We start from the raw sequence: 26,987 nt of genomic DNA, 5'->3' as shown, positions 1-26,987 counted from the left end.
CATCTGTGACTATGTTTAATGATCATTAGTGGTTGCACAGAATAAGCTGACATGAAGAATAGCTAAACAAGTAAGTGATTTGTTCTGCAGCTAGGTTGATAGCACACTCAGTGATCATCGGAACAGAATCTCCAGTTCAGGTTTTAAAATCAAACTTAAGATTCTTCAACTCTGTAATAAAGCACCATCACCAGAACTGGTCTTTAAGGCATGATTGCACATTTCAGTTTTGGAATAGAAGCCTGAACCCATTGCTTTCTGATGTACGAGTGCTCGCAGCAGCTCAAGTTGTATTGGTAACAACTTGCTTCAGAGTTTATGGTGCTAAATGGAAGTGAAGTTACTGACCTTCTACCGTGAGAGGTTTTAAAAGTCCTGAGAATGGGGTGGGAGGATATGGTTTTGTATGAAAGAGTATAATTTGTACCCTGCATTCTTCCTACGTGCAGGAAACATGTAGTTCATTGGATTAATCATGGGTCTTCCATGTTAGAAGGTGACGGTTGTCAGCAACACAGCCATGTTAACTGATACTACTCCTGCACCTATTGTCTATTGTCTATTGATATGCAATGCATGTTTTCACGTACTGGCACAAAATTCATTTGCTCATTTGTGGCCAGGAACTGCAGCATTTAAAGAATACCCAACTTTCCTGGTAGTTGGAACCTGATAGGTTGAACCTCTTTGCAGGTTCTACTGCAGTTGTACAGGGTCTTGGTGAGACCACACCTGGAGTATTGCGTACAGTTTTGGTCTCCTAATCTGAGGAAATACATTCTTGCCATAGAGGGAGTACAGAGAAGGTTCACCAGACTGATTCCTGGGATGGCAGGACTTTCATATGAAGAAAGACTGGATAGACTCAGCTTGTACACGCTAGAATTTAGAAGATTGAGGGGGGATCTTATAGAAACTTACAAAATTCTTAAGGGGTTGGACAGGCTAGATGCAGGAAGATTATTCCCGATGTTGGGGAAGTCCAGAACTAGGGGTCACAGTTTAAGGATAAGAGGGAAGTCTTTTAGGACCGAGATGAGAAAATCATTTTTTACACAGAGAGTGGTGAATCTGTGGAATTCTCTGTCACAGAAGGTAGTTGAGGCCAGTTCATTGGCTATATTTAAGAGGGATTTAGATGTGGCCCTTGTGGCTAAAGGGATCGAGGGTATGGAGAGAAGGCAGGGATGGGATACTGAGTTCGATGATCAGCCATGATCATATCGAATGGCGTTGCAGGCTCGAAGGGCCGAATGGCCTACTCCTGCACCTATTTTCTATGTTTCCATGTTTCTTTGTAGTTTCCCACTGTGCTGTCATGAAGCTAAAGAAACCAAATGCATTGGGGTAGTCCACCTGTTCATTCATTCAAAGGCCGTTGTTTTGTAGAGAGATGGTGGGGATCGGTTGAGGTGGAAATTTCAATGCATCAATGGTGGGATGTGTAGTGACGTCAAAGGTCAGTTCAGGTCAGGGCAATGAGTAGTCACGATTGGCTGCTGGTTGCAGATTTATAACTGGAACTGCATGGAGAGTCGAGGACCAGAGGGCACAGCATCACAATAAAAGGACATACCTTGAGAAAGGAGATGAGGCGGGAATTCTCAAGTCAGAGGGTGGTGAATCTGTGGAATTCATTGCCAAAGATGGCTGCGGAAGCCAAGTCTTCGGGTATTTTTAAAGCGGAAAATGATGGGTTCTTGATTAGTTAGTATAGAAAGAGGTTACGGGGAGAAGGCAGGAGAATGGGGCTGAGAGGAAAAAAATATAACAGCCCGAGGGAAAAAATATAACAGCCATGATTGAATGGCGTTGTACACTCGATGGGCCGATTGGCCTAGTCTGCTCATGTGACATAAACTTATGAATCCTCACACACAGGATCTGGAATAAAAACTGCTGATTTTGAAATTCTTGCAACACTTTCCAATAAAATTCTAGGTTCTTCTCTTTGCTGGAGCTGTAAATTTGAGGAGGCTTTTGTTTAGCATTGGGCTGTTTCTCCAAGATATGATTCACAAAGGGTTTTGCTAATTTGTTCGTCAATTATTCTCCTTTTGAAGCCTTGACGTTTGAATTGGAATTGGAATTGGACTCAAAAAGCAACCTAGCCGGAGGTCAAAGAATATACAATATGTGAAGGATATAGGACTGCGATGGTTAATTGACTGAAAATGCATTAAGCCCAGGAATTTGGCTTGGTTGATCCATTGTTCATTTTGACTTTGTCTACTAGCTATACACATTTGTAACTTTTGTTTACTGCCACTGCACTTTTATGCTGAAGTGCATAAAACCTTGATTAGCATTTTGCAGAATGAATGGGAGACTCAAGATTCATAGCGCTACAGGTATTCAGTAATTAGGGGAAACTTCAAAAAACAATCACCATTTAATAAATAAAACCAACTCTGAGCAAGGTCCAGGTGCCAATGCTGTCAAAAAGATAAAGGACAAGAATTCAATCTATGTTGTAACTGACTGCAGGCGGCTTGCTGGCTATAAATTTTAACATGCATGTTTGACATTTCTCCAATTTGGACTGACCAGGTTCTCGCTTGTAAAGTTGTGTCATCGCACAACAGGTTAAGGGAAATGTGTAAGATTTTCTTTCCTACATGGACTCCACAAAGGATCGCAAACTTGGTTGCCCCCAGACTGATCCTTCCACCGACACCCCTCGACTCGACCGTCCGCAGACCCAGGGCTCCACCGCTGGCCCACGCCGCCTGCCCGAGCACCACGAGGCCCAGTCCCGCGACGCCATTGCTATCATGAGGAGCAGCACCAACACTCACCGCCTTCCTGGCCGATCTCGGGCCCGGACAACTGAAGATGCTGCCGTCGAAAAACCAGCTGTCAACCCCTACAACCGTGAGACCAAGCGCAGGCTCGGCGATTGTTTCGCTGAACACCTCTGCTCAGTCTGTCGTAACCTATCTAATATCCTGGTTGCCCAGCACTTCAACTCCCCCTCCCATTCCCAATCTGACCTTTCTGTCCTGGGCCTTCTCCATTGTCAGTGAGGCCCAGTGCAAATGGAGGAACAGCACCTCATGTTTCACTTGGGTAGTTTATCTTAATTGCTGTAGGTGTTAATCTCTTGCTGGATCGCAACGTAGTCTTTCATTCCCTCACTCAAATGTTCATTCTTCCGATAAAAATATAGCAGGCAAGATAGTGGTTCCATAGTTCCTTTATTATCATGTGAGTAAACTATGAGATTCAAAGAAGAGGAAGTACTGCCACTTTTGAAAAATATAAAAGTGGATAAGTCTCCAGGTCCGGACAGGATATTCCCTAGGACATTGAGGGAAGTTAGTGTAGAAATAGCAGGGGCTATGACAGAAATATTTCAAATGTCATTAGAAACGGGAATGGTGCCGGAGGATTGGCATACTGCGCATGTTGTTCCATTGTTTAAAAAGGGTTCTAAGAGTAAACCTAGCAATTATAGACCTGTTAGTTTGACGTCAGTGGTGGGCAAATTAATGGAAAGGATACTTAGAGATAATATATATAAGCATCTGGATAAACAGGGTCTGATTAGGAACAGTCAACATGGATTTGTGCCTGGAAGGTCATGTTTGACTAATCTTCTTGAATTTTTTGAAGAGGTTACTCGGGAAATTGATGAGGGTAAAGCAGTGGATGTTGTATATATGGACTTCAGTAAGGCCTTTGACAAGGTTCCTCGTGGAAGGTTGGTTAAGAAGGTTCAATTGTTGGGTATTAATGATGGAGTAGCAAGATGGATTCAACAGTGGCTGAATGGGAGATGCCAGAGAGTAATGGTGGATGGCTGTTTGTCAGGTTGGAGGCCAGTGACTAGTGGGGTGCCACGGGGATCTGTGTTGGGTCCACTGTTGTTTGTCATGTACATCAATGATCTGGATGATGGTGTGGTAAATTGGATTAGTAAGTATACAGATGATACTAAGATAGGTGGTGTTGTGGATAATGAAGTAGATTTTCAAAGTCTACAGAGAGATTTAGGCCAGTTGGAAGAGTGGGCTGAAAGATGGCAGATGGAGTTTAATGCTGATAAGTGTGAGGTGCTACATCTTGGCAGGACAAATCAAAATAGGATGTACATGGTAAATGGTAGTGAATTGAGGAATGCAGTTGAACAGAGGGACCTAGGAATGACTGTGCACAGTTCCCTGAAGGTGGAATCTCATGTAGATAGGGTGGTAAAGAAAGCTTTTGGTGTGCTGGCCTTTAGAAATCAGAGCATTGAGTATAGAAGTTGGGATGTAATGTTAAAATTGTACAAGGCATTGGTGAGGCCAATTCTGGAGTATGGTGCACAATTTTGGTCGCCTAATTATAGGAAGGATGTCAACACAATAGAGAGAGTACAGAGGAGATTTACTAGAATGTTGCCTGGGTTTCAGCAACTAAGTTACAGAGAAAGGTTGAACAAATTAGGTCTTTATTCTTTGGAGCGCAGAAGGTTAAGGGGGGACTTGATAGAGGTCTTTAAAATGATGAGAGGGATAGACAGAGTTGACGTGGATAAGCTTTTCCCACCGAGAGTAGGGAAGATTCAAACAAGAGGACATGACGAGAATTAAGGGGCAGAAGTTTAGGGGTAACATGAGGGGGAACTTCTTTACTCAGAGAGTGGTAGCGGTGTGGAATGAGCTTCCAGTGAAGATGGTAGAGGCAGGTTCGATTTTATCATTTAAAAATAAATTGGATAGTTATATGGACGGGAAAGGAATGGAGGGTTATGGTCTGAGTGCAGGTAGATGGGACTAGGGGAGAATACGTGTTCGGCACGGACTAGAAGGGCCGAGATGGCCTGTTTCCGTGCTGTAATTGTTATATGGTTATATGTGTACCAAGGCACTGTGAGATTCTTACAGATCAGTATCATTATTACCATACACAAGTACAATCCCTGGTTTGGTACAGAGCGCATAGAAACAGCCAGTCGATAAGCAAGAGTCGCCTGGTATTGGCACCATTTCACTGTCCCAACTACATCTGGCCATAAAGGCCTGTTGCAGCCGTCGCCTCCATCTGGTTGTCCCGCAAATCGTTATCCATCTCATTGCCTAGCCATCTTTACCCTTCCTTCATATATGGCCCCAGTAAGCATACAGAGACAGATTGTTCACTGTTGAGTGAAGGAAAGAAAGACTCCCATTCATTGTACACTCTCACAACCGTAGGGTACCCAAAAACCTAGTAGGGGCATCGTAGTTGAGTTATACCGACCTAATGTTCATTACTGTGAAGATCCAGAAGGGTCAATGAATAGAAAGAAGGTACCAAAACCTTGGTCAACTTTTATTTTATTCAGAGATATTAAGACTGACCTGTGATACACCAGGGTTTCGACCCCGAAACGTTGCCTATTTCCTTCGCTCCATAGATGCTGCTGCACCCGCTGAGTTTCTCCAGCATTTTTGTGTACCTTCGATTTTCCAGCATCTGCAGTTCCTTCTTAAACACCTGGTCAATTGTTTAATATCTTGTGTGGCTGAGTAAATCTATATCCCGCAAACAAGCATTCCAGTCTCCATCATGGTTCATTTCTTGCTCGGTTTCCAAATTAATGTTGAATTCCAACTGCAGTTTCTCACTTGTATGTTCATACCAGTCAGACTGACCCAGGTTATATTTTCCAGCAATCTCCAATTTTCTCCCCCTTCATCGCATGAGTGGCAGAGCGAAAATCTGTCAGCACTTGGAGAACAGAAAATGCAGGCCTGGTGTTTCCCTGAAGCTATTAGCAGGTACACCAGCGGAATGGTGTCTGAGCTGAACTGACATCTCGCAGCATGCCAAGTGCAGGTGAAGGACCTTTTTAATTACAAGAAGCACTTTGCTGATTTCCCTCCTGATTGAAAATCCCTCCGTTGATGTCAGTCTCAACTCTTCCCTTTCACCATCATTTACTGATTCCACCCTCTGCTCGTCGCATCGTCCACCTGCCACGTTGTCAGTTCCTGAAGGAGATACTGTAAATAGTGGTGCCCATTACGGGCAAGAAAATATATCAGCACAAAAATCTGAAACGGTGCAAATCACTATAATTCTGTAACTGTAGTGAGTATGGTATGGATTTCTATGTTGGAAGATTTCTACGTTCTAAGTGGACGATTAAGTAATGTCTTGGGGTTCCTTCCTGTATTCATCAAATTCAAGAGATCCACAGTGCACAACTGGTAGTGCTGCTCCTTCACAGTGCCCGTGACTGTGGTTAATGTGAATATGGGGAGAATAGTTTAAAGGAAATTAGTGGTAAAATAGCACTTTCTACATCATGGAATATGATGGAGAAGCAAAAGATCTAGATGAGTTGCAGGCAGAATCTCAATATCTCATATTTAACTAACATTAGCGGGGGTGGACACTTTACTATAAAGGCAGATGATGTGACCCTCACACAAAATTGATCAAGCTTAGAAGCTTCAACCCTTCTTAGAAGCTTTATATGTCGGCATGCTGCAAGTAACCATTGGAGATTTTAAAATGAATTTTAAATTAACTTTTAAAAATCATGCTGTGTACTGAAATGGAATATCCATTGAGAGGCATGAAGATGATTGATATTAATCAAGGAAGCAGTAGGCTACACAATGACACGTTTTGTTCTAATCTTAAGTGTCCGTGATGTCCAAGAAATCTTGGTTGTCAGTCGATTGACAAGATTAGCAAAATAACACAATGAATAAACCCATGTCCCCGCAGTGTTGAACACGAGGAAAATCGAGACGTTAGTCAAAAACAAGAAGGATGCATTGGACGGGTATAGGCAGCTGGGATTGAGTGCATCCCTGGAAGAGTTTCGGGAACAAAAGAGTAAACTAAAAAAATAAATCAGATGGGCAAAAAGGGGCCAGGAGATAGCTTTTGCAGGTAGCATTAAGGACAATCCCAAAAGATTGTATAAATACATAAGGAGGAAAAGGGTAACTAGAGAGAGAGTGGGACCTCTCAGGAGTCAAAGCGGTCACCTCTGTGTGGAGCCACAAGGGTTGGGCAAGGTACCAGATGAGTATTTCTCCCCTGTATTTACCGGGGAGAAAGACAGTAGGACGGAAGAAATTGGAACAGTCACTGGAAGTGGCTTGAGAGCAGTCAGTGTTACTGTCGAAGAAGTACTGAAGGTACTGTCGTGTTTGAAGGTAGACAAATCTCCAGGCCCTGATCTGATATATCTAAGTACATTGTGGGAAACTAGAGAGGAAATTGCGGGAGCCCTGGTTGAAATTTACGAGTCGTCCTTAAATACAGGAGAGGCGCCGGAGGACTGGAGGGTGGCAAATGTTGTGCCTCTTTTCAAGAAGGGCTGCAGGGAAAATGCTGGGAACTATAAGCGGGTGAGCTTAACGTCTGTAGTTGGCAAGTTACTGGAGAGTATTCTGAGGGATAGGATATACAGGCATTTGGATGGGCAAGCGCTGATTAGGGATAGTCAGCATGGTTTTGTACGTGGGAGGTCGTGTCTCACAAATCTGATTTTTTTTTTTAAAGATGTGACCAAAAAGATTGATGAGGACAGAGCTGTAGATGTTGTGTACATGGACTTCAATAAAGCATTCCACATGTTTCTGCATGGTAGGCTGCTCTGGAAGGTTAGATTGCATGGGATCCAAGGAGAGATAGCTGAACGGATAGCAAATTGGCTCCATGGAAGGAAGCAGAGGGAAATGGTGGAAGTCTTTTCTCAGACTGGATACCTGTGACTAGTGGTGTGCCTCAGGGTTCGGTGCGGGGTCCGTTACTGTTTGTCATCTACATCACTGATTTGGATGAGAACATACAGGGCAAGATTAGCAAGTTTGCTGATAATACAAAAGTTAGTTGTTTTGCAGATAGTGAAGATGGTTGTGAATTATTGCAGCAGGATCTGGATCGATTGGCCAGGTGGGCACAGGAATGGTTGATGGAATTTAATACAGAGAAGTGTGAGGTGTTGCATTTTGGGACGTCGAATAAGGCCAGGACCTACACAGTAAATGGTAGGCCTCTGGACTGTGTTGTAGAGCAGAGGGATCTAGGTGTACAGGTGCATGTTTCCTTGAAGGTCGAGTCGCAGGGAGATAAGATGGTCAAAAAGGCTTTTGGCACATTGACCTTCATCAGTCAGAGTATTGAGTATAGAAGTTGGGAGGTCATGTTGCTGTTGTATAAGATGTTGGTGAGACCGCATTTAGAATATAGTGTTCAGTTCTGGGCACCATCATGTAGGAAAAATATTGTCAAGCTTGAAAGGGTTCCGAAAAGATTTACGAGGATGTTGCCAGGACTTGAGGGTGTGAGCTATAGGGGGAGGTTGAGTAGGCTGGGTCTCCATTCCATGGAGCGTAGGAGGATGAGGGGAGATCTTATAGAGGTGTATAAAATCATGAGAGGAATAGATCGGGTAGATGCCAATGTATTTTCACCTGCCCCTTTAAAGTAAGTATTTTGCCCATAGGGGAATCAGGACCAGAGGACTTCGGTTCAAGGTGAAGGGGGAAGGATTTAATAGGAATCCGAGAGGTAACTTTTTCACACAAAGGGTGGTGGGTGTATGGAACAAGCTGCCAGAGGAGGTAGTTGAGGCTGGGACTATCTTATAGTTTAAGAAACAGTTAGACAGGTACATGGATAGGACAGGTTTGGAGGGATATGGACCAAGAGCATGCTAGTGGGACTAGTTTAACTAGGACATTGTTGGCGGTGTGGGCGAGTTGGGCCGAAGGGCCTGTCTCCACAATGCCTGTCTATGACTCTATGTTAATATCAAACTTGTGGTTAGTGTCAAATGCATAACTAAACTTTCAAAAAGCCTGGTAATTAGCATTATTGGCACTAGGTCACAGGGTTTGGATTCACCAATTATCGCCTATTTACAGATACCCAGCTCCAGCGAGTAGTGCTAAAGATACACAGTTCAATCTTGACCTCGGCTGCTGTCTGTGCGGAGCTTGCATGTGACCATATGGATTTCCTCTGGGAACTCCATTTTTCTCTCCCATCCCAAAATTTGTCGATGGTTAATTGGCAACTGAAAACTGCCTGTTGTTTAAATAGATGGCAGGAAAATAAGAAGGGAGCTCGTGGATAAGTGAGAGAGAAGAGCTGCAAGGGAAATTAAATGGAAGAATGGGACTGATGAAAATGCTCTGAAAGCCAGCATAGACTCGAGTTAAATCACCTCCTTCTATGTCATAGAAAAATATGAGCGATAAAGTGGAAAAGTTGCTACCATGTTTGAGCATTTTCAAATAGGCTTTTGTCAATTTTGTCAACTAGACTTCCTGGTGTACGGAATTTTATTATCAATGTTCATTGTCACTGAGGGGTAATTCTGAGAATTGGGAAGTGGTTCATGATCTGCAAGGTCTTGCTGGATCACAGTGAGGGCAGGTCTGGATAGTTCTGACCTTATTGCTGTGCAATGTTTGATTCATCTGAACTGTGTGACAATACTGATTCTTCATGGAAAAGTTTCTGCAGACAGGATACAAGATACAAGATACATTTAATTGTCATTTGGACCCCTTGAGGTCCAAACGAAATGCCGTTTCTGCAGCCATACATTACAAACAAATAGACCCAAGACACAACATGATTTACATAAACATCCATCACATTGCTGTGATGGAAGGCCAAATAAACTTAAAATGGTTCCATCCATCTGGCAGTGGTCAGCACTCAAGGTCCTGCAGAAGAAGGACACGGTAAATCCAGTCGGATGGTTTCCTGAACAGAGTCTCAAGGTTACCTTGCAGAATATCATCGCCAGAACTTGGCTGGCAGCAAGAAGGGTCCTCCCCATTAGTTAAGGGCCTGTCCCACTTGGGCATCATTTGTGCATCACGCAGGTGGCGTGCGAGGATTTTGAGAATCCCGCATGTGTCGTGACGCGTAAATGATGTCGTGTAAATGACGCGCAAATAACGCCCAAGTGGGACAGGCCCTTTAGAGGCTGAGTTTCACAACATGCAGTCCTTGGGATTACTGTGGTGTAATTAAGATGAATGTCCACCTCTTTATGAACTGCATTTTCCAAGAAGGAATATAGTTGTACTCATTGTGGTTTGTTCCAAGTAGGCATGGAACAGAGCATTGATTCTCTTTCCATGGAGACACATGGAGAAATATTTGTACGTTGATGGTACAATGCGGGGTGGAGCAAGACTTGTACTGATTGTATGTGTGTATGTGTATATATGTGGTGTGTGTGTGTGTATATTTATATATATATACATTATATTTTTGATTTAGAGGAAAGGTGGGGGCGGGTTTGATAGTCTCATCTTTTACGAGGCAGCAGTGACTCTTGTCCTCCGATATGATTCTAAGTCCTAGAGTAGCTACAGCAGACGCCGCAAGTCCTTGGAAAATTACCACCAATGCCTCCTCCATGGCAGTAAACCAGTGTTCTCTCCACTGCCAACATCCTCAGCATTGAGGCCCTAGTTAGTGTCAATTGGCTTTGTTGGGCCAACCACATCCGACACCAGACTCCTAAACAGAATCTGTTCTGAGCTCTGTCATGGGAGGAAAAGGATCAACATATGCTCAAAATTGATATGCAGAAATGCATCACCCCCACAGTCCTCTCGCCGGCCAAAGTTCCCAGCACCTTGTCTGTGAATGCTAAAAATGGAAAAGAAGCATTCGGCAGAACCTCAGGTCCAGTCATCAGGAGCTCAGCAAAGCCCTGCAAAATGTTGGAAAGAGTACACCACATAAATTACCTGCCCTGTCAGACACTTCCTGTTCCATCTGTGGAAAAGTGTAGGATTTCTACATTGGTCTCATCAGTCAACTCAGAGCAAAAAAAAAAGCAAAGTGGAAGCAAGTCATTGCTCAATTATAAGAGACTATTTCAAGAGAGAGCTACATAGCGGAGTCGGGTGATATGGTGGGAAGGCTGGAACGGGGTACTGATTGGGGATGATCACCCATGATCACATTGAATGGCGATGCTGGCTTGAAGGGCCGAATGGCCTACTCCTGCACCTATTGTCTACTATCTAAGAAGAAGTGTCAGGACTATGGCAAGCCTGTAAGGGCAATGGTAAAGACTAAGCGATTGGATTAGGACAGACTCTCAGTATCTTCTTCTTTGTGTAAACCATCTCAAAACAGACCCTTCGGCCTAACACCCATACTGGACAACATGTCCCAGCTACACTAGTCTCACCTGCCTGCCTCCATATCCCTCCAAATCTGTCATATCCATGCACCTGTCTAACTGTTTCTTAAATCTTGGGATAGTCCCTGCCTCAACTACCTCCTCTGGCAGCTTGTTCCACACACCCACCACTCTTTGTGTGGGAAAAGTTACCCCTCAGATTCCTATTAAATCTTTCTCCCTTCACCTTAAACCCATGTCCTCTGGTCCTCGATTCACCTACTCTGGCCAAGAGCTTCTGTGTACCTACCGAATCTATTCCTCTCATGATTTTATGCAGTTCTTTCCTACATATACTATGCGTGGACAGGTGCACAGGCAGTCTGTCACAGTACACTTTTGTTTTTATATTATTCTGATGCAGAACAAAAATATAAAAATTATGCGAACTGAATATTTTAACCCACGTTCTGGAAAATCTTGCCTTTTCCTCTTGGTGATGCTAATTGGTGGAGGATGAATCTTTGGACATAAAAACATTGTAAATATTCACCCAAATAAATTATTCAATAGGTAAGCTAGGTGGATTATACTGATCTTAAAGGGTTATGGGGATTGAGAAAGACTTTTGAAATGCAGGCTTTTCATCACAGCAGTTGGCATGGTAAGAGGCAGATTTCTGCAATATGAAACGCATTATGTTGTTATTGAGTCTAAATCAAAGAAGTCTCTCCAACAAAGCAACAGTGGAACCAAAGCGATGCTGGGATATAACAATGTGGTGTGGAATTTCCTCCTCTCTGCTTAGCGATCCGTTTGAAAAGTTAGGCAGTCATAGACTGCTAGATGTGTCGACTTCAACAAAGAACCGACCACAAAGATGCACTGACCTAGAAACTGAACCAAGTTGCACATTAACATTACTTTCCCTGTAATTGTACCAACTTGTTGCTGGGGTTTATTTTTCGATATAGAGATATTAACTGTCCAAGCATTTTACACAACCAAAATTATTTGATTTTTTAAAGTTTATTAGCAGTTTAAAAACTTGTTAATGGATGTTTCTACTAATATTCACACCTGCAAACATGCCACAGTCATCTTGCTATCTTTCAATGGGTTGTAACTTAGATGACATTGTCACATTGCATGGGGGTTCAGATGAAAAGCATGTACAGGTATTTTCAACAAAATAATACCTTTTAGTGGTCTGAGGAACGATAACTGGGGTTTTCAACAGATCTTTATTCAACAGTTAGATTTCCAGCATACAGGTTCTTCAGACACGTCTGCCCACAGCGGTGGTCAGTGCTGAAGTAAAGTAAAAAACCGCGGGAAACAAACGGCCCCTCCTGAGTGACGTGACCGGGGGTTCCGAACGCCGGGTTCGATCTCTGCGTACGCCAGCAGGCGCCGCTACAACCTCAAGATTTCCTCTCCACTTTATAGTAGTTACAGTGGCATTCAGAAAGTATTCAGACCCTTTCATTTTTTCCAAATTTTGTTACGTTACAGCCTTTTTATAAAATGGATTAAATTATTTATTTTGTCATCAATCTACACACAATACCCCATAATAAAAATGCGAAAACAGGCGTTTAGAAATGTTTGCAAAGTAATTAAAAATAAATAACTGAAATATCACATTTACATTAGTATTCAGACCCTTTCCTATGACACTCAAAATTGAACAAAATTGTGCGCAGACCTCCGAGACGGGATTGTGTCGAGACACAGATCTGGGGAAGGGTATAAAACAATTTCTGCAGCATTACTGGTCCCGAAGAGCGCAGTGGCCTCCGCCATTCTTAAATGGAAGAACTTTGGAACAACCAGGATTCTTCACAGAGCTGGCCGCCCGGCCAAACTGAACAATGGGGGGAGAAGGGCCTTGGTCAGGGAGGTGACCAAGAACCCGATGGTCACCCTGACAGAGTGCCAGAGTTCCTCTGTGGAGATGGGAGACCCTTCCAGAAGGATAACTATATCTGCAGCACTCCACCAATCAGGCCTTTATGGTATAGTGGCCAGACGGAAGCCACTCCTCAGTAAAAGGCACATGACAGCCGCTTGGAGTTTGCCAAAAGGCACCTAAAGGATGCTCAGACCATGAGAAACACGATTCCCTGGTCTGATGAAACCAAGATTGAAATCTTTGGCCTGAATGCCAAGCGTCACGTCTGGAGGAAACCAGGCGCTGCTCATCAGCTGGCCAATACCATTCCTATGGTGAAGCATGGTGGTGGTAGCATCATGCTGTAGGGATGTTTTTCAGCGGCAGGAACAGGGAGACTAGTCAGGATTGAGGGAAAGATGAACGGTGGAAAGTACAGAAAGATCCTTGATGAAAACCTGCTCCAGAGCGTTCTGGACCTCGGACTGGGGCAGAGGTTCACCTTCCAACAGGACGACGACCCTAAGCACACAGCCAAGACAACACAGGAGTGGCTTTGTGACGAGTCTGTGAATGTCCTTGAACCCAATCGAACATCTCTGGTGGGGCCTGAAAATAGCTGTGCATCGACCCTGCCCATCCAACCTGACAGAGCTTGAGAGGATCTGCAGAGAATAATGAGAGAAATTACCCAAATACAGGTGTACCAAGCTTGTAGCGTCATACCCAAGAAGACTTGAGGCTGTAATCGCTGCCAAAGGTGCCTCAACAAACTACGGAGTAAAGGGTCTGAATACTACTGTAAATGTGATATTTCAGTTCTTTATTTTTAATTACTTTGCAAAAATTTGTAAACGCCTGTTTTCGCTTTTTGATTATGGCGTATTGTGTGTAGATTGATGATAAAAAATGAATTTAATCCATTTTAGAACAAGGCTGTAACAAAATGTGGAAAAAGTGAAGGGGTCTGAATACTTTCTGAATGTACTGTATGAAAGGTTCAGCTTAGACACTGTGGTCCCGTAGCATCTTGAAACAAGAATTTTAGTCAATCTTGAAGTTGATTTTTAATTCACCATGTTATGTATTCTTGCTGCAGGCATCCGATTATACCCTGAGGCAGATCACTATCCCTAGATACAAATCTCTACCAAGAGAGTACCCTGAGGGCAATCCATATTTTGTAGCGCGTCTCCAAATGCCTGATCCCTTCCACGTTCTGTCCGGTCTGCTATGAAGCAACAATCTGTCCTTCAGCTTGTACATCCTAATTGGGAAATCATTCTCCCGAGTCAGCCTTCTCCTCCCTGTGAGTGCGGTCACAGTCAGAGAGCAGCTTCGTTCCATCCTATCTCTCACTCCCTTCTCCAAGCAAACAAACTGCCGACAGGATTAGGTCCCACTTCTGTGCTGTGTGGAGGATTTAGTCAGAGGGCACAGAAATAAAACCAGAAATAGTCATGATTAATGGACTACAGCTTTTGTTATATCCGAACATATAAAAAAAAAGGTGGAGGTTGCAGAAGTATTTATAGAACGACCCAGAAAGGTGGACTGTGGGGAGTCCTTGAATAACCTAGGCATGACTTGTTCCATGGACTAGAATGGGCTGGGCACTTCCCTTCCTGATTCACCCCCATCATTTCTATGTCGTGACATTAATTTCTTCCATGTGAAAATGTTTGATTTGCCGACTGAAATTAGATTGAAGTGTCAGAACCTACGACATTCGTTTTTCATTCACAGAGAAAGCTTCTCCTTGATCCCTGAGCTCCTTCATCCTGGTATCTGATGCATTTCCAATTGTCACCGTGCCACCGTTGTCCTGCTTTCTGCTGCCTTGGCCAAGTGATTCAGTATTCGCTCCCTGAAACTCTCCACCTCTCTTTATGTTAGTGTTTGGACCCACATCTTTGGTTGAGTTTTTAATGGTGGCTTGTGTCACATTATTCGCGGCAGCTTCTCTGAAACACCCACTGAGATATTGCATGTTGTTTAAACACAAGTTATGCTTTTATCTGCTGGTGATACATTTGCTGCTGAATGTAAAACACTCCCTAATGCCACGCCAAACTATTTTAAATGTTGTCCTGGACCCTTCGCCACAGCTACTTTTCCACCCAAGCTGTGAGCTTTTGTTCTGTAATGTCGGATGCTGGAATGTTTTATTGTGATCTGATCTACATAATCCTGTTAAACCGGATGACTGGGCAATGTGTTTTGTTTAGTTTAATACCAGCTTTTACAGGAATGTGCTGTGCAGCTTTTACCATTTAAGGAACAATTTCAGTGCAGGGATAAGTACAATGGAATCACCACCATCCACCATAATGGAGGAATCCATGGGAGCACAATGGAAATTCAATATAAAAGCAGGGAATGCGGTGAAATGCCGCAGATTTGAATGGTAACTTGTAAGGTGTAACCTCCAAAGTGGAAGCTGGAGAGTTAAGGGCCTGTGCCATTTGGCCGTCATTTACACTACAGGCTGGTAGTGACTGACGAGCGACAGTCGCGCGCGTCATCATGCGTCCGCAGAGCTGTCTGGAGCGTGTGACGTCATTTGAAGATAGACACATAATGCAGGAGTAACTCAGCGGGACCGGCAGCATCTCTGGAGAGAAGGAATGGATGATGTTTCGGGTCCAGACCCTTCTTTCAGACTAAAGAAGAGTCTCGACACGAAACATCACCCATTGCTTCTCTCCAGAGATGCTGCCAGTCCCGCTGAGTTTCTCCTGCATTTTGTGTCTATCTCCAATCGTCTTAGCCCCGCTCTGGGAATAGGAGTGGGGACGGATCCGGGTCCGCGACGGCCGTGAAGAAGGGTTTCGGACCGAAACGTTGCGTATTTCCTTCGTTCCATAGATGCTGCTGCACCCGCTGAGTTTCTCCAGCACTTTTGTCTACCTTACAGCAGCACCTGCTGCTTGTCTCGGTGTACGTCCCAAGGGACAGCCTGTCGGGGACTCTGGAGCCCTTCTGTGAATCCTGGTCGCCGCGGGAGGTCAAGTGTATTGTTGATAAAGTTGACAATATTTTAATTTGATAACTGTTTGTTTGTAAACTGCCAATATAGGCAGTCCTTGATCGTATTACTACTCTGTATTTTTGTTTGTTGTAAATAAATGCATTTTGTATTATAAAGAAAAAAGGGCCAGCCTGTAGATCAGACGGTCCTCAGTTGCATAACTTCTCAGGATGGACAGTATCTTTTACCCTGCGTAGGGGATTTCACACGGAAACCCTGTGTCTTTCTCCATATAGTCTTCATGAATACACAGTTCACAAAGAGGTGAGAGGTCCTCTGGCCGAGATTAAAAGCGATCCCGAGGGTATCGTGCATTGGGAGTGAGATTCTGATGTGCAGGAAGGGTCTGATGGGCAGGCCCCTCTTGCTGCCAGCCAAGCAAGGTGTCGGTGAGTTCTGGCGATGAGGCATTCTGTCAAATGGTTTGACAGCACTGCCTTAATCCCACATGCTAATTGAATTAACATCACGTATCTGTTATTTTACCAGCTCGCTTCCTGTTTACCCGATACAGGAATATTAACTGTCGAAGCATTTACACAACAAAAAAATGCTTTGATATTTTTTTGAGTTTATTAGCAGAATGAAAACTTGTTAATTAATGTTTCTACGAACTTTCACACTTTTGAGAAGAGTATCTGAATCAGAATTTGATGTTTATCCTGCAATAATTACCTTCAAATCTTGCTGTGTGTACCTTGTCCCTAACCTTGAATATATCCATGATGTCTACAATGTAAACAAGTGGCATCAAGTGCCAACCCCTGCTCCGTGGCTTTGTCTCAGTGCTGATTCTACAATCAGCTGCCAGCATTCGCAGTTTTGGGATTTTTACCTACAAATTCCCATTCTCCCTTTTCTTCCTGGGCACTTTGCACAAATTCACCCATGGGCTAGCTGACTGTCTTAAAAACAAGCCTGACAATGCATCCCACCCAGTGCAAACTACAATGATTTGCAGTGTAAAACTTGATGCCTGTTGATCTTTCAGACAATTCACACCATGTTGTAATTGAGATGACTGCTCAGGCAGCTGTTTTTGCCTTTCATTAACTGTTCTTTGTGAGCTACTTATTCCAATATCTTTATTTTCTTTATTTCAATATATTTCTATTCTCTTTGGTTTGCCAGAGCATTTAGAAGTTTATTTAACTTTTTTTTTTTTTACCCAAATCTGTCAGTAACCACCACCCCCCCCCCCCCCCCCCCCCCCCCCCCCACCTCTTCTTCATCAGACATTGCTCTAATGACTGTGGCAAGAGTTCAGTTTCATTATAGAAACATAGAAAATAGGTGCAGGAGTAGGCCATTCGTCCTTCGAGCCTGCACCGCCATTCAATATGATCATAGCTGATCATCCAACTCAGTATCTGTACCTGTTGCCCACCCCAATGGCTTGTGAAATGCTATGGCTAAAGTCGTGGGACTTGTTGGTTAACCAGTGGGAAACAAGCTGAAGAATAACAAGACTGTCAGTATTGAGCTGTTATGTTGAACATATACACCAATGCCCACTGTTATCAAATGGAGACGCCATTTTGTCTTTGTGGCTGAATTGGCCAAGTGATGTTACTTGATTTGTGTTTGGTTTAAAACCAGTATCTATAGTTCCTTCCTACACATTGTTCAACATCAGGTTGGAGATACGGACCAGCACTGGTGTGGCAAAGTGGCTTTCTGCTGTTGAATATCCCTGCAGCAGTCCACACACAAACTAATGAAAAGAACAAGCATCGAGATCGTGATGGCCAGCTATGGACCTGTACTTCAGCTCGATTGCCAATAAAATCTAGAATTCCTCTTAGGTTTTCTGCGAGGAGACGCAGCCTTCATTGTGGAAAAAGTTGTTCACCCAAGGGCATCATCAATGAGTCTACTGTGAAGACTGCTGTGAAGAAATAGTCATTGCAAAGAAGCTGGGAGGTCAGATAAACAAATCTGTCCTTTGTTCTGCTCAGCTTCCATTACTGACAGGGGTCAAGTCCTCTCGCTGGCGAGCAGCTGGCCAGCTCAATTAGTATTGCACAAAGCAACATTATCAAATCACTTTAGGGATATTCAGCTGCTCACCGACCCCTACCAGACTGCAGTGTGCTGCACACATCTGTTGATATTAAGTTTGAAAGGTGACTGGAGAGTCAAGCTCGGTGCAGCAGAACTGATGAGATTTCACAGTATTTTAAGTTTTACGGTATTAGTTATTGACTAAAACCTTCCTCGTAGATCCACTCCATACATCAGGAGCCAATCCCATCACTAATTGAACTTGCCCCAAGTCTCCACCAACTGGTTCGAGAGGCAAAGGGAGCAAGTGATGCTCAAATTTGGTTGGACCCTACTTCATTGGCATATGTGTGTGGCATGTGGGCATCTGGTAGATCAAATTGTTCAAATTTACTCTCTCCTCTTGTGTCCTCATACCTAGTTTTAGGCTTCATGATGAGGCGAGCTTGCAGCTTACTTTTGATGACTTTGTAACAGTCTGGGAACAAGATTAGTATTGTGAATCACAGGAACAAAGCCAGTCTACATAGCCTTCCTCTAATTTTCTTATCTATATAATTGCGTGAAATTTAAATTTATTCTGATGTCGGGTTCATATGTCCAGAAACTTTCAATACCTGCTGTAAATACCTGACAGCCATCCAATGTGTAGCTAGGGACTTTAAACACCCAGATAATGGATATGATCAATCCCAGCAGTCTCTATATAAACAATACCACTAGCGAATACAATGACCTGGAGTTAAATGTCAAGGAGCTGAGCCTAGTCCCATGCTGTTCATCAATACAGCCGTGGAGACACATGATGCTGCAATCTTGAGCAAAATACAAACCACGGGAAGAAATCCGGAGTAAAGCAGCATCTGTGGAGGGAAATGGATGGACGACTTTTTGGGTTGGGACCCTTTCTTCAGATTGATGAAGAGAGAGATGACCCTTCTGCAAGAATCCCCAATCCATAGTGTTGTCTGTCTATTTCCCTCCGCAGATGCTACCTGACCCACTGAGTTCCTCCAACATTTTGTTTTTTTGCTCAAACTTCCAGCACCTACAATCTCTTAGGTCAACATGTAGATTGGCCATGAATGCACATCTATCTATGTCTACCACAACCCCTTGGCACAGCTAGTAGAGCTGCTGCCGCACATCTGCAGTGACCTGGGTTCAATGCTAACCTCTGGTGCAGTCTGGGTGAGGTTTGCAGATCCTCCCTGTAGCCATGTGGGAATTCTGACTGCTAACCTGCTCACCAAGGTAAATCGGCACCATGGTATCAGCCAAGGCAGGAATCCACTTGGTTGGTGCAATGAATAATTTTTCGCTCAATTAAGAGAGTTAGGCTTTGGAGCAAATCTCTTCAGATTTAAACAACAATGCTTTGGCTTCTTCAAATGTTATTTGACAGCGGGAAGACATTGCTTTTTATAGAAAATGAACACTGCTTCGGAAGGTCAGCATTTGCATTACTGATGAATATTTCAATGTATTGATGCAGTCATCCTTCTATGTCCTGTCTGCTCGATACAGCTGAGTACCAGTGATCCCCGCGCCCTCGACTTGCATTACTCAGCAGTGTTCGGGTAAAGATATAAAAGGCCAAATGCAAATAATTTGCTGAAATATTCATGAATCACTCGTGTGAGAAAGAATCAAATCCGCTTCCCAAACTTATTGCAGCAGGTTTCTGGAAGGATATCAAGCACCCACATACTGTCCCACTCTAAGTCCTGTCTGCCAATATTACCTGTTTAAGAAAGAACTGCAGATGGTGGTAAAATCAAAGGTAGACACAAAATGCTGGAGAAACTCAGCGGGTGAGGCAGCATCTATGGAGAGAAGGAATTGGCGACGTTTTGGCAACATCGCCAATTCCTCTTCTCCATAGATGTTGCCTCACCCACTGAGTTTCTCCAGCATTATTCTCCAGAATAAGTGATCCTGTTTGTAGTTTGTTTGTTTGTTTGTCTTTTTGCACAAAGTCCGCGAGCATTGCCGCTTTTCATTTCACTGCACAGCTTGTATGTGTATGTGACAAATAAACTTGACTTGACTTGACATTTAGTGTCTATCTGCCAATATTCCCTGCCTTTGTCAAGCTGCATTACCTCCCCTTAATGCATTGGATTGCTTACTTTGTTTTTTAATCTCGGCACACCATTGATATTCGATTAATCTTCAATCCATTCCCTACATCTATCCTTCTGAACCATCAACAATAATTGTTTTGCACTTCAGAATTCTCCACCAAACAACAAAAAGTAACATTCATAAAGCACCTTTATCAATATAACATCCTAAGGCACACAATAGGGTTATTATCAAACAGAACTTGATAACTGAAGCTCTTTTATATATTTCTTCACCTTACTTTCCACAGAACTTTTCCTTGCAATTGCGCCTTTATCATCATCTCAGGAGGGGTAATGATGGTGGATGTGGGTGTCATCAACAAGATGAGTATTTATCGCCATCCCCGACAGCCCTTGAGAGGTAGGGGTTTTTAACTGCTCCAATCCATGAAGATATCCCATCACGTTGCTGGGCAAGGGGGTTCCAAGATTTTAATCCTGTCTTGGAGGATTAAAAGGCAGGCATGGGCTATTGATTGGGGACGATCAGCCATGATCACAATGAATGGTGGTACTGGCTCGAAGGGCCGAATGGCCTCCTCCTGCACCTGTTTTCTATGTTTTCCATGAGTACTGTGAGCAAATTTGGGCCTCATATCTGTGGAAGGATGTGCAGGTTCTGGAGAGGGTCCAGAGGAGGCTTACAAGAATGATTCCATGAATGAGTGGGTTAGCATATGATGAGCGTTTGACAGCACTGGGACTCTACTCGCTGGAGTTTAGAAGGTTGAGGGGGGGAACCTCATTGCAACTTACAGAATAATGAAAGGCATAGATAGAGTGGATGTGGAGAGGATGTTCCCACTGGTGGGAGAATTTAGGACCAGAGGTCATAGCCTCAGAATTAAAGGGCACTCTTTTCAAAAGGAGGTGAGGAGGATCTTCTTTAGTCAGAAGGTAGTTAATCTGTGGAACACAATGCCACAGAGGGCTGTGGAGGCCAAGCTAGTGGATATTTTTAAGGCAGAGATAGATAGACAAATTCTTGATTAGAAAGCGTATCAAAGATATGGGGCGAAGGCAGGAAAATGGGATTAGGAGGCAGATATCAGCCATGATTGAATGGTGGAGTAGACTCGATGGGCCGAATGACCTAATGCTACTCCTGCAACTTGTGAACTTGTGACATTTCCAAGGTCATCAAATGGGAAGTTTAAAGGAAGGAGGTGAAAGGAAGGAGGGTAATACCATCGAAGGGAACATTCGCAATATCAGTCCGTGTTGGGAAATAGGAAGAGGGTTGGGTCAGATGGGCAAGATAAGTCCACAGAAGGGCACAGGACTAAAGGAAGAAATGAGAACAGATACTGCAATCAAAAGCAAAAAATAAACTGCTGGAGGGGTTAGGCAGCATCTGTGGAGGCAATGGGATGGTCAACATTTTGCCTCAAGATCCTGTATCAGGAATGAATTTCAGAGAGTGTGTTTTAAATGCTGTTATAGTACTTGCCTCAACTACCTTCCCTGTCAGGTTATTTCATATCCCCACCACCTTCTGAGGGAAAAGGTTGCCCCTCAAGTTCATATTAAATGTTGTCCCTCTCACCTTAAAACTATGTCCTCTGGTTTTTGATTCCCCTATCCTGGGTAAAAGGCTCATTCACTCTATCTATTCCTCTCGTGGTTTTATATACCTCTTTAAGATCACCCCCTCATCCTCCTGTGCTCCAAGAAAGAGAGATTGGGTAGTCGTGGATCAGGTGGCCCTGATGGAGGAGCTGGGGACAGGCATGGTCGAGGCAAGAAGATGAAAGAAGGTGGGGAAGGAAGGCTTTGGAGGAATATGTAGGTCTGGAAGGGGACTGGCAGTGGATCATTGCATGGAGCCACTTGGGCGATCCATCATGAAGGGAGAATGTCGAGGGTGGGCTAAGCAATTGTCCTCCGTTTATCCACAATTAATGCGGAAAATTGCTTCCCTTTCCCAACCACCTCATTTCAGTTAGTAGTTCTCCCAAGATGCAGCGGATCTGGCTGGCTTTTGTTAAACCTGGAATCCAACTGATAGCAAGAACAAAATACTGAGGCACAAGGAACTGCAGATGCTGAAATTGTGAGCTAAACACAAAATGTCGGAGCAACTTAACGAGTCAGGCAGCATCTGTGGAGGGAATGGGCAGCTGATGTTTCAGGTCAGGGCCCTTCTTCAAACTCACTGTAGTGGGGGGTGGGGGGCAGAAAACTGGAAAATAGAGCAAAATAATTGTGTGCAAGATGTCATTCGAAAATAATCTCGGTGCCCAGCTCCCATTCTACTTCTGACAACCCCAGTTTACACAAGCAAGAGATCTGTAGAGCATTACATTTCAAACACAGCTCAATCCAAAACTCCCCTTGTTTGTGGTTGAAACTAATCGTGATGTTTGGGGTTGTGGTCTGGGGAGAATTGGGTTGAGAGGGAAAAATGGATCAGCCATGATCAAATGGCGGAGTAGACTCAATGGACTGAATGGCCTAATTCTGTTCCTATGTCTTATAGTCTAATAAATTGTTCCTAGTGGAATAATGGGAATAGAGTGATATGAAGCATGTGCAGGCAGAAGTGATTATTTTAATCTGATATCATACTCGACACGGTCATCGTGAGGCAAAGGTCATGTTCCTGTGCTGCACTTTTCCATGGTCGATGTCCTAATATGAGAGTAATTGCAACTCCAGAACCATAAAACCAGGGCTGGTTTTCTAGAGTTAAATGCTGTGGGATTATAGCATTGACGGGGTGTAAATCAGAAACAGAAACATAGAAATTCTGCAGGAGTAGGCGATTCGAGCCTGCCAAATTCAATATATCATGGCTGATCATCCATAGTATCCCGTACCTGCCTTCTCTCCATACCCCCTGATCCCCTTAGGGGCGTCTAACTCCCTCTTAAATAGCCAATGAAATACCCTCTGTGGCAGAGAGTTCCAGAGATCACCACTCTCAGGATCATTTTCTAGTGCAATGCTGCCAAATTATGTGGGGTGTGGGCCCGTGTGTGTGGGCGGTGTGGGGAGTGTGTGGGCGTTCTGTGTGTGGCCAGGTGTGTCAGTGTGTGTGTGTGTGTGAGTGTGTGTGTTGGGTGTGGGTGTGTAAATACATGGTCTGGTGTGGAGTCTTTGTCATGACAGATGGGGGCAGGGCCCTTGTTGTAGGGATGGGGAGTAGTTCTGTTATGGCCAGGATGCTCAGTGGGAAGCAGAGACTTCTTGGGCAGGGACCCAATGGTGGGAAGACCTCAGAAAACGGTCTCTTGATTTGAGGATGCAGTGAGGCCATGCTGGTTGGGGGTTGATTTCTGGTTAGTTTATCATATTTGGACCAACTTTCTTGTTGTTGTTGTTTGTTTTATTATGTTATCTATGAGTACTGTCTAAATAGAGCTTTTATGTTACTGCAAGTAAGAATTTAATGGTCCCCAGTTTTGGCACCCAGCACAATTAAACACTCTTGACTCACTCTGAAGCCATTTATTTCATCGAATCAGCCCTGTCTCCTATCTTTGCCTGCCAGGTTTCTGGAGATCAGATAACACACTGATCTGAGGGTAATGAAAGAATCAATCAATTGAGGGTAATGAGAGAATCATTTAAAATACAGGAAGGCATCCCTATTAAAATATTTTAATGATTAACACATCCTCTGTGAATGAATTGATCACACGCTATAAAATTAGAAACTGATTTGTAAATGGCATGGCTTGAGGAGGCTGGTGGGGTTGCTTTACCATATTTTTCTAATGTTCTCCCATAACATGCATCAACTCACACATGCATGCAAGGGCGGCACAGTGGCGCAGCGGTAGAGTTGCTGCTTTACAGCGCCAGAGACCCGGGTTCAATCCTGACTATGGGTGTTTGTCTGTATGGAGTTTGTGCGTTCTCACCGTGACCTGCGTGGGATTTCTCCGGGTTCCTCCAAAGACGGGCAGGTTTGTAGGTTAATTGGCTTGGTATAATTGTAAATGGACCCAAGTGTGTGTAGGATTGTGTTAGTGTGTGGGGATCGCTGGTCAGCGTTGGCTCGGTGGGCCGAAGGGCCTGTTTCCGCGTTGTATCTCTAAACTAAACTAAACTTAAAAAAGACTAAACGCTGCCTACCATAGGGATTTATAAAATGAAGCTCAATGTTGAACAATGCAATTTATCCTGCAACTCCATCCAATAACCTGTTTCAGGACCCCAGAAGACCTGACAATTGCACATGGCCAACTAGATGGCAATTTATTTCATCTGCTTCTCTGCTTTGTATTCTCAAGTGCCTGGGCATCACAGAGGTGAAGTTAAAACTGATTGATTGTGCTATTGGCTAAGACCAGTTAACAGCAAAGGCTTGATTTGGCAGAACATGAACACTGAAGTCATCACAGCACCTGCATTTGCAGAGTTGGCAGAAAAGGCATACAAGCGTGCAGATAGAGATATAACGGCTGATGAGAAGGGTGCGTTCACAGATTAGCGTGGCTCCTCACTACACAGATTCTGGTAGCTATAAAAGAGATTAAGCAATGTCAGGCTGATATGAAAGCAAATATGTATATTTACAGTCACATGAAGAAATGGGGGACAATTCAAGGGCAAATTAGTGTAATCTCAAAGAACTGAATCAGCAGTCTAAATGCAAACTGTGAATCTGCAGAGTATGTGTGAGCCACAGTATCTGCAGTCTATGCACAAACACAAGGATGTACAAATTACAATTAATCAACCCACATTGGTCCTCATTGCCTCCTGTTACTGGGTTTCTGGCACTAGAAAGGGACCAACCCTGAGACCAGCAAAGTGTAAACTACAGAAGCTGCTCTCTGCCCAAACAGCCAAGTATGTAACCTATGGTTTCTGGAGGATGTGCGACATACAAACAGTATTGCCACTAAGGGAGTGCTGCAGTCAGTAGGGCCACGCTCGGTCCGTCCCGCCGAACACCTCCGCTCGGTCCGCATTAACCAACCTGACCCCCCGGTGGCTCAGCACTTCAACTCCCCTCCCAATCCGTATCCGACCTCTCTGTCCTGGGCCTCCTCCATGGCCAGAGTGAGCACCACCGGAAATTGGAGGAGCAGCACCTCATATTCCGCTTGGGCAGTCTGCATCCTAGTGGCATAAACATTGAATTCTCCCAATTCCGTTAGCCCTTGCTGTCTCCTCCCCTTCTTAGCACTCCCTCAGCCCTCAGGCTCTTCCTCCTCCTTTCTCCTTTCCCCACCCTCCATCAGTCTGAAGAAAGGATTTGGCTCGAAACGTTGCCTATTTCCTTCGCTCCATAGATGCTGCTGCACCCGCTGAGTTTCCCCAGCACTTTTGTAGACCTCTATTCAAACCTGGCCTCCAGTGCTGTCAGTATTGAGTTTGCATGTTCTCCCTTGGGCTACTGTTTCCTCACACACTGCAGGGGCATGTTGGTGATAGATTAACTGTCCACCATAAATCACCTCAAGTCTAAAGGTGAATAGTAGAATTTTATGGGAGGTGATGAGAATATGGGCACAGTAAAATGGGATTAATGTAAATAAGTGCTTTGGCATAGACATTGGGGGAACAAAGGGCCTGTTTCTGTACTGTATAACTCTTTGACTCTATAACTCTTAAACTGCAGAGTGCAAAGTATATAGAGTAAAGGCAAACCTGAAGTACATCCCTCAACAGAGCAGTCAGTAACCAGTGGATGTAGAATAAGCCAGTTCGGTCGCTCGGGATGAACACTTTCGGTGGCCATTCCGCTGCATGGATGTGGACATGAGCCTCGTCCCTAACCAGCCGCTGCTGGACCGTCCCCGGGTGGGGAAAAGAAGCACCAACTGCACCTCAATCCCGTCCATCCCGCCAACGGGACAGGCAGAGTCGAGCTGGGGCCGGCGCCTCCACTCCGCGCTGGATGCGGACCTGGACCGACACTTTCATCCATGAACCTCTAGATAGAAGACCCTCCTTCAGCCTTCCTACACATTAGACTTTTGTGCCGTAGTTGGGATGGATGGATGGGAGCGGGGATTTCCCATGTTGACATTTTTTCGGCGACAGTAGCGACAATTTTTGCTATCGTTGGTTGATGTGGGTGTTGTCGTAGGTGATGTCATAGGTGATGTCGTAGGTTGTCGCCAGGTGAATTCCATTAAAATTACTCCCTGGCAGTCGCCCAAAGAGTCGCATAAGTGGGACAGGCCCATTCAGGAGCGGATGGGAGGTAACTGGGGCATCATCATGTGCATGAGGGTTTGTCATCAAATTATATTTGGAAAACAAAACTGTGGCTCAGAGAGAGATTGACTAAATATTTCATAACGAGCTCCATTAATATTGGAGAGAAGCTCTGAATTTGATGTGGATGCCAAATCTGATTGCTTTAACTCTGGGAAGAGCTGATTAATTTTGAAGCTTTTGATATTGGTCATTGGGGCATGTTCGACGAGCAGCTGGGAAAGGTAAGAGAAGGCACTTTCACAAGAATGATGAGATTAACAAAGTCCCCATAGGGATGATCTGGTCGATGATCAAGTTGAATCAATCACCAATCACTCATCATAGCAACAAATTAACAAGCAACCATTATAGATTATAAAGGATGCTGTTGTATTTCATTATCGAGCAGTGGTGCTTGATAATGGAACATTTAATATCCTAAAACTCCATAAAGCCATCTCTAGAAGATGATAGCATATCTTTTTCCGATATCAGGAATCTTTTGAATTTTTAAGTTAAATAGGTAACTCCGACCAAATCTCCAAACTGATCTCTCGATGACCCAGAGGCTTATAAATCAATTGATATCACTGCCATGGGATTATTAACAGGAAACTGATTAGTTTTGGTACCACCCTCGCATCAGATGGTAATAACTTAAGCATTTAGACTGCAATCACT

At 44.0% G+C, this 26,987-nt stretch overlaps 1 long non-coding RNA gene across 1 annotated transcript in view; it reads left to right on the top strand.

Moving 5' to 3' along the window:
• The window catches only part of LOC129710746 (uncharacterized), an 89,887-nt gene that overhangs the window by 31,885 nt on the left and 31,015 nt on the right, over positions 1–26,987 (top strand). The window contains exon 2 of the long non-coding RNA XR_008725723.1: positions 20,396–20,508. This is a non-coding gene — a long non-coding RNA (uncharacterized LOC129710746). The remainder of the gene's footprint in view (positions 1–20,395; positions 20,509–26,987) is intronic.

Source organism: Leucoraja erinacea, chromosome 28, assembly GCF_028641065.1.
Source record: "Leucoraja erinacea ecotype New England chromosome 28, Leri_hhj_1, whole genome shotgun sequence".
NCBI classification, from domain to species: Eukaryota; Metazoa; Chordata; class Chondrichthyes; order Rajiformes; family Rajidae; genus Leucoraja; species Leucoraja erinaceus.
The sequence above is the reverse complement of the archived record's forward strand: the minus strand, read 5'-3'. Positions and strand labels throughout refer to the sequence as shown.